The sequence below is a fragment of the Setaria italica genome, chromosome IX (assembly GCF_000263155.2).
Source record: "Setaria italica strain Yugu1 chromosome IX, Setaria_italica_v2.0, whole genome shotgun sequence".
NCBI classification, from domain to species: domain Eukaryota; kingdom Viridiplantae; phylum Streptophyta; class Magnoliopsida; order Poales; family Poaceae; genus Setaria; species Setaria italica.
This window is the reverse complement of record NC_028458.1, coordinates 20076873-20084041: the sequence shown is the minus strand read 5'-3', so window position 1 is coordinate 20084041 and position 7169 is coordinate 20076873. Positions and strand designations below refer to the sequence as shown.

Genomic DNA, 7169 nt, shown 5'->3' with positions numbered 1-7169 from the left:
GCCAGTCGCCCGCCGGAAAGCGAGTGGAAGGAGAACGGACGGCCGCCGACCACAGCTGCGGTTTTGCGTTAAAAAAGTCTCTTCTCCCATAAAAAAGTCTGAGATCGAAGCTGTGGCCTGTGGGTGGGGCTTGCTAGATCTTGCCTTACGTTGTGCTGTGCGCTTTATTGCTATGGAGCGGGAGAATTGTAAGTTTGGCACCTTTTGTGTTCTTGTTGATCCCATGGATTTCCAAGATGTACAGCTCTACAAATAAGCTGGTTTTCCTTCCCGTACCGGTTCACTTTCAAGTTATGGAAATGCCCCTCCGTTTCTTATTTTGTGACGCGGGATGGTTTTCTTTCCGTTTGTCTCTCATTTTTATTAAAGAAGTTATCGCACTTCCCACTCAATATTGATTGGAACTACAGAGAGTCTATACAAGTCACACGTAGACCCAACAATAGTCACGAGAATGTGATAATGTGTTAAATTCTAGGTGTGACACATGAATCCAAAGGCAGTGGTTAGTTGGTGAAACTATGGACATATTCATAAAGCAAAGCAATTCTACCTTTCTATTTTGTTTCTTTCAACTTTATCTTCTACTTTCATCTTACTGTTAGAAAAAGATTGATGCGGATAGGTACGAGATTAAAAGGGATGACACGCTAGGGATCTAATTAGTCGGGGACTAATCTGTTTCCTTAGCCATCAGGTGGTGCAAGGACGGATTAGTAGTGGAGATGAAACGCCTCGAGGGGTGCTTGGGTGAACTTGAACTTGTTGTTTGCTTTGGTTCAAGTTGAGCACTTAGAGTGTGTTTGGTAGTTTGTATCATTTTGTTCATGTATAAAATGGTTGAAAGCTCATCCAGGATAAAAAAAGTCATCCTACTTAATATATTATTTCACTAATAGGAGTGAAATCATACGGTACAAGTAAATTGGTTTAACACACCATGTATCATATGGTGCATGTAACCAAATACACATTTAGTACATAAGCTATACGTCATATACAAATATACCTGGACTGGCCCCCTTGTGTTTATTTGGGGACCTTGGAGCGGTTGGTCCGGATGAATATACAATGAGCTCTTTCATGGTGCATAATACTAGGCTACACTAGTATTAAAAAGGACTAGTATAAAAAGATCCAATGGTCAAGATTATACGACTGAAAACTTTGCTTGTGGTATATATAGTACACATTAGTACTATAGGTAGTATAAGAGTATTATGGTAAAAGAACGCAAATGGGGACGCTATAATATTTATTTGACACTAGCATAAAGTCTACAAGATGTCATTTGGAATCTCACTTTTTAAAATGTAATAATTACTAAATTATCTATAATAATGGGCGGTTAGATCTCGGCTATACTATATACCACTAAGTGGTAGTATTGTGCACTGTAAAAAACTCATACACTATAGGGTATGCCCTGGGTGAAGAAGTAATAGGGAAGAGCTAGTGGATGAAGAAGTAATAGGGAAGAGCTAAATCTTCCCGCCGATGGCAAAATACAAAAGCTAAAACGACTTATACAATTTGGAATGGAGGAGTATATTATATTTACAATGATGTGGACAATCTTGTATTTGGCAAATTATCTTTATCGTTGGAGATTCTCTGAAAGGATCACCCGATGAATATATACTCGACTTACGAAGGTAGCATTTTCTAATCTGCTATCATGTCACTGTGTTGCTGCAGCCTTTTGTGCTACCCAAAGATGAAAAGGAACAGGGCAACACGTCGCGCACGGGCTAGGCGCACATGGCCGAATAGATGCGGACATGACAAAGTACGGACCATTTTCTATTCGGCGATGCATGCTTGGGAAACAAGTTGAACGGCAAACCTCAAGATGCATGTACTTCCAGATAAGTATTCAAAATCCCAACTTTGACATTATGCAAAAAGAAGATTCCCCATCACATCAAACTTGCGGTACATGCATGGAGTACTAAATGTAGATGAAATTAAAAACTAATTGCACAGTTTTGTTGTACTTTGCGAGACGAATCTTTTGAGCCTAATTAGTCAATGTTTGGATAATAATTCGCAAATACAAATGAAATGTTACAGTTACGCATTTATGATAAAATGTCAATTTTGTCACTCCCAAATTGGGAACTAAACAAGGCCTAGATTGCTTTGGACCAACCGGCGGCCATGCCCATAGCTCACAAAGGTCAACGTCGTTAGGATAAAGTGCCTCGTGCTTAACGAATCGAATGGAGATGACAGGGTGGAAACCAAATTTGGCCAAAGAAAAAGGATAAATTTATTTTGGACTTCCTTTTGCAATGAATTTTTTTTTGCATTTCTTCCTTGCGATGAAAACTTTTGGCGACTTGATACAAAATGCTATAGTATTGCTCTTTGGCACTGCACCATACGTATGTATGTAGACTAGGAAATAAGCGAGTCTTCGTTTTACTCTCATATACAGTATATTTCCTCTGGTTTAATCTTTGGTAGAACTGCTTGAGAGAGTCCTATTTTCCATCACCGATTTCCCTTGGACGAACAGTACGGCATGCATGCTTGTATCTTGTCCAAAACTTTAGGGGCTGTATAAGGGGCACTCGAGCATTTCTCGAGCCCCTGGCACCCGAATTTCTGACCACACGATGTAGATCGAACGGCTAGAGCATCTTCTTCAACCTCTGTTCCTCTTCCTCCTGCTGCGCCTCTCCTTTTTTGAGCTCACTGCCCGCCGCCGCGGCCCTCCGGCGAGACCCTAGCCCACCCGCAGCAGCCACCTCCCCACCCCTCCTGCCCCCGCCTCGCGCCACCTCCGTCGCCACCGTTGTCGCCCGCGCTCTAGCTAAAATATAGCTGAAATTTTAGATAGAAATACACAAATTAAAATTTCAGAAGCAACAACATGATACACTACGACAAACTCAAATATAGCTGAAAGTTTGCATAGAAATACACAAATTTAAACTTGAGAGCAGCACACATCATACACTACGACGAAGCCATACGACAAACTCAAATATAGCTGAAAGTTTGCATAGAATACACAAATTTAAACTTGAGAGCAACAACAACATCATACACTACGACAAACCATGCACTAAGTACTATTTAGAAGAACTTCAAGCATCCTTGGGAAGCGAAGACGAAGGTTTCGCTGATGCAGCCTCGTCATGTGGTTTATTTGTACCTCCTGCAATGGTAGTACTTATAAGTGGACCTAAAACACCCGGGATTGGCGGTGAAGCATAACGACCACCAAAAGGAGGTTCCTGACGCGCCGCAACAACATCTTCATGACATCTTTGCAAATAACAAAGCATTGCTTTCTCCCATGCACTCATTTTCTTCGGCTTATTGTGAGAGCCAACTATGGTTTTCCCTTGCCGCGAGAGGAACGACGATCTCCTCCACCATCGCTACTACATCCAGCATCAGAAGCCGTCTCCATGTACCACAAATTATTTAGCTCATATTTAATTTACAAATAACTAAACTATTAAAAAATTCAATATTTCCCGCATAATGTACTTATTCTAAAAATGGCTAATTGCATACCTCTATTTGAAAAGTACTGAACTATCAAATTACACCTACAATTTATATGGCTAATTTATAAGTATTAATACACATTTATTCTAATTTTTTCCTAATACATAAAATTGAAATAATCTCAATTCTACCTTACATTTACTGTCCATTCTCCCTCACATTCAAACTATCCATCACATTGTAGCTCAAAAATATGTATAAATATAAATCCTCTACATGCTTAACAACAAACAAACTAATTTTCTCCCTCTCCAAAGTATAAAATATAGCTTAACAACAATAAATGAATGGAGCATGAAGTAGCTAACCTTCACAACACTGTGGATGGGTGAAATCCCCACGGAAATGAGGAAAAAAAATTTCAGCAACACCTCCCCTAGGCTTGCTTCAGCGCCATGGAGAGGATGAGCTTCTCTATCTTTGTAGAGTGGAGTGGCTCGGGCTGGAGGAGTGGAGGAGGAAGAAAGGGTACTTGTAGATAAGATTTTATCCTGGTTGGTAAATACCAACCAGGAGTAAAACATTTATCCCGGTTTGTAACTCCAACCGGGACAAAAGGTTGGATCTTTTGTCCCAGTTGGTGGCTCCAACCGGGGGTAAAGGGTGGCGCTGTCGGTGCCCGAAAACTAGCCGTTTTAACCAAGACTAAAGGGTGGCCTGTAGTCTCGGTTGCAAAAAAAGAACCAAGAGTAAAGATGCGCCCCATTCCAGCCTACCGTGGCGCACCCCCTTTTCTCCCGGGTCAAAATTAAACCGAGACTAAAGGGGGTGGGATCTAAAGTCAGTTCTCTAGTTCTCTAGTTGTGAGAAGAAGCAGCACTCCTTTGATTGGTGAGAGGGAGGAAGAGCAAAAAATCGAGTTTGAGGAGGCTGGGGAATGCTCGGATGTATTTTAGCAATCCCCAAACTTTATCCAAAAAACCACTCGGAAATATTCCTCAGAGCAACAAGTTGCCTCCTTGAAACCGCTTGCGAGAAAATTTGACTTGTGCCATTACATAAGAAGGAGAATTGTCATTTTCGCACTTTATGTGCCCTTTTTTTAATGATTCAACTCATCAAGCTGACGCTCAGTGTTTTCTTTTTCTTTAACCAGCAAGATGCCCGTGCGTTGCTACGGCGAAACGATGTTACTTAGCGCACAATATTTTTTATCGTGTCATGTAGCGCACCATATTTTTTATCGTGTTGCATAACATTTTTATCGTGTTGCTCCAGCAGTTTGTTGCGTGTGCGGTCTCCGCGCGGTTGGATATGGACACGCTCACACGTTGCTCCAGTGATACAGAAAAATAGAGCTCATATGAGATGAAAAATAGAAAAGAAAGGCGTGGACAGGCTTAGGATATTATTTAGTATTTTTGAGAATTTTTGAGGAATTTTTGGGATAAGGGAAGGGCTCTCGGTAAAAAAGACGTGTGCACTTACCGGGTGCACCTAGCGATTTCTTGGTGGCTGACGCAGTGAGCGCGTGGGGACTGATGCTGGCACTATTTCGTGGACAGGCTGGTACGCGGTGGACCCACATTGTTTCTTTCTTTCTCCCTTCTCCTGCCTTATCCGTTCCCCTCGTAAGGTGCTCTTCGTCACAGCACCGCCGGGCTCTAGCCTCGCACCGCGCCTTCCTCGCCGCTCTACTTCATCCATGCCGTGCTTCTCCGCTCCCATGCCGTTCCAATCTTCCGTGGCCGCGGCTGAGTCATGGATGCTGGGCGCCACACTCATAGTCTTACACCAGCTCCGGCGGCCATGCATACCACACCAAGCGGCACGTGCCAGCTGAGAAGCGGCCGCGTACCTACCGCAACCACCGACAAACGTTCAGGTATGACGGGAGAGATGATTCGGGTGGCGATTTTGGGTGTTATTTGTACCGATTCGAGGGGAAATTTGGTGACAGCATGTGCATGGATGGAGAAGGAGCCGAAGGGGGCGGGCGGCCGGGGCAGCGTGGGCGTTCGGGGCCGGGGCTGGGCCGAGGCTGCGCGGGCGGCCAGGTCGGAGCAGACGCGGAGGATGGAGGGATCTGCGGCGGACAGAAAAAGACGGAACGCACGCGGAGGACGAGAGTAGACGGAGACTATGATAGTGGGAGGCGCGGGCAGCGGCGTGGAGCACGGGAGCGCAAGGCGTTGGGAGGAGGTGGCACGGGCGAGCAGGTGGTAGGAGGTCGCCCCTCGCCCTCGCCGCGCGCAAGGGCAGTGCGGGGCAGGGGCAGCGGCAGTCGGCGGGGTGCCCCGCTCCGGCCGCCGCCCGCGCCCTCGCCTCTCAGCTTTTTGCCGTTTAACCTCCCCCTCTTCTCTCCTTTTATCACCCGAACCCCTTTCTCTTTACAATATGGATTGCGGGTTGATTTCTAAAAACTTCAGGGGCTTTTTTGAAAAATAGGACGACGGACGAAAATAATATGGCAGAGACGTTACTCGCTTTAATAATAGGTATAGGTATAGATTTTCTTTCTGTCAATTTTGAACGGGGATGACGAGTATATATGATCGAGCTCCTTTATACACCAAACAATATTCACTGGACGCGAACAAATGCATTAGAGTCTAATCATGTCGTGTGATGTGGAAGCGTGTCATGACTATGAGATCTTGGACATATTCGTAGAGGAAAGCAACTCTGCTTTTGGTCTTTCATTCTACTTCGTCTGCCTTCAAAATGGCTTCACCGCCAAAAAATCTGTGGTGTAAATTGGAAAGGGTTGGAAATTTGTAACAGCCCGAAAATTCAACTGAAAAATCACTCGAATTCAAAAATTTCAAAACCTGGTTTAATCTTTGGTAGAACTGCTCGGGAGAGTCCTATTTTCCATCACCGCTTCCTAACTGACGCTCAGTGTTTTTTTTATTTTTTTTCTGTCAATGTTGAAAAGGCCTTACGAGACTATCTACGCTCGAGTTCCGTTATACACCAAACAATATTCAGTGGGCGCGAACAAATGTGACGTGGAAGCATGTCATGACTTTGAGATCATGGACATATTCGTAGAGGAAAGCAATTCTGCCTCTTGGATTTTCATTCTTCTTCGTTTGCCTTTAGTGAGGTTGGAAAGGGTTGCAAATTGCTCTCGTCACCTGACATGGACAGACGAAAAATCCAAAAGAAGTGTGAAGTGACATGCTTTAGTACTCTCCTTTTATTTCTGGCTTGGAGCGTCACCAGCTTGGAACGGCGAACGGGACGAGCTGATGATGGGGCCAGATGATCTTGATCGTTACAGTTTTACTTGTAAATAAAATGAGAATTGTTCACTGTAACTTCAAATGTACTATCTGTTATTTTTTTTTGCGGGTACTATCTGTTATTTCGAGCTCACTTAGTCCCGAGTACATCCAAAATCAAATAGATTTTCGTTCGTTTTTTCTTGGTAACATGTGTGGACCGTTGCATATCTGAACGCATTTTTGTAGGGAGATCGAGGCCCATCCGGTGGACACTTAACATGTGACGGTGACGCTAGCTTTTTGTTTCCAGTGGATAATCCTTTACTGCAGTCGATGTAAAAAAACTTGTGAATCAAATAGCCTCACCTTCAAACAAATCGTTATGGAAATTAAAATTACCGCTTCAAATTAAGATTTTTTTTGTCAAAAGGGATAATTTTAACGAAAGACAATCTTTTAAAAAGACCTAGGAAG

The 7169-nt window shown here is 43.6% G+C and overlaps 1 long non-coding RNA gene across 1 annotated transcript; it reads left to right on the top strand.

Moving 5' to 3' along the window:
- Window positions 1-4282: 4282 nt before the first annotated feature.
- On the top strand, window positions 4283-6893 carry LOC111255740. Its single transcript, XR_002675647.1, has 2 exons — window positions 4283-5350; window positions 5426-6893. It is a non-coding gene; the product is annotated as an uncharacterized LOC111255740 (long non-coding RNA).
- The last annotated feature ends 276 nt before the right edge of the window (window positions 6894-7169 follow it).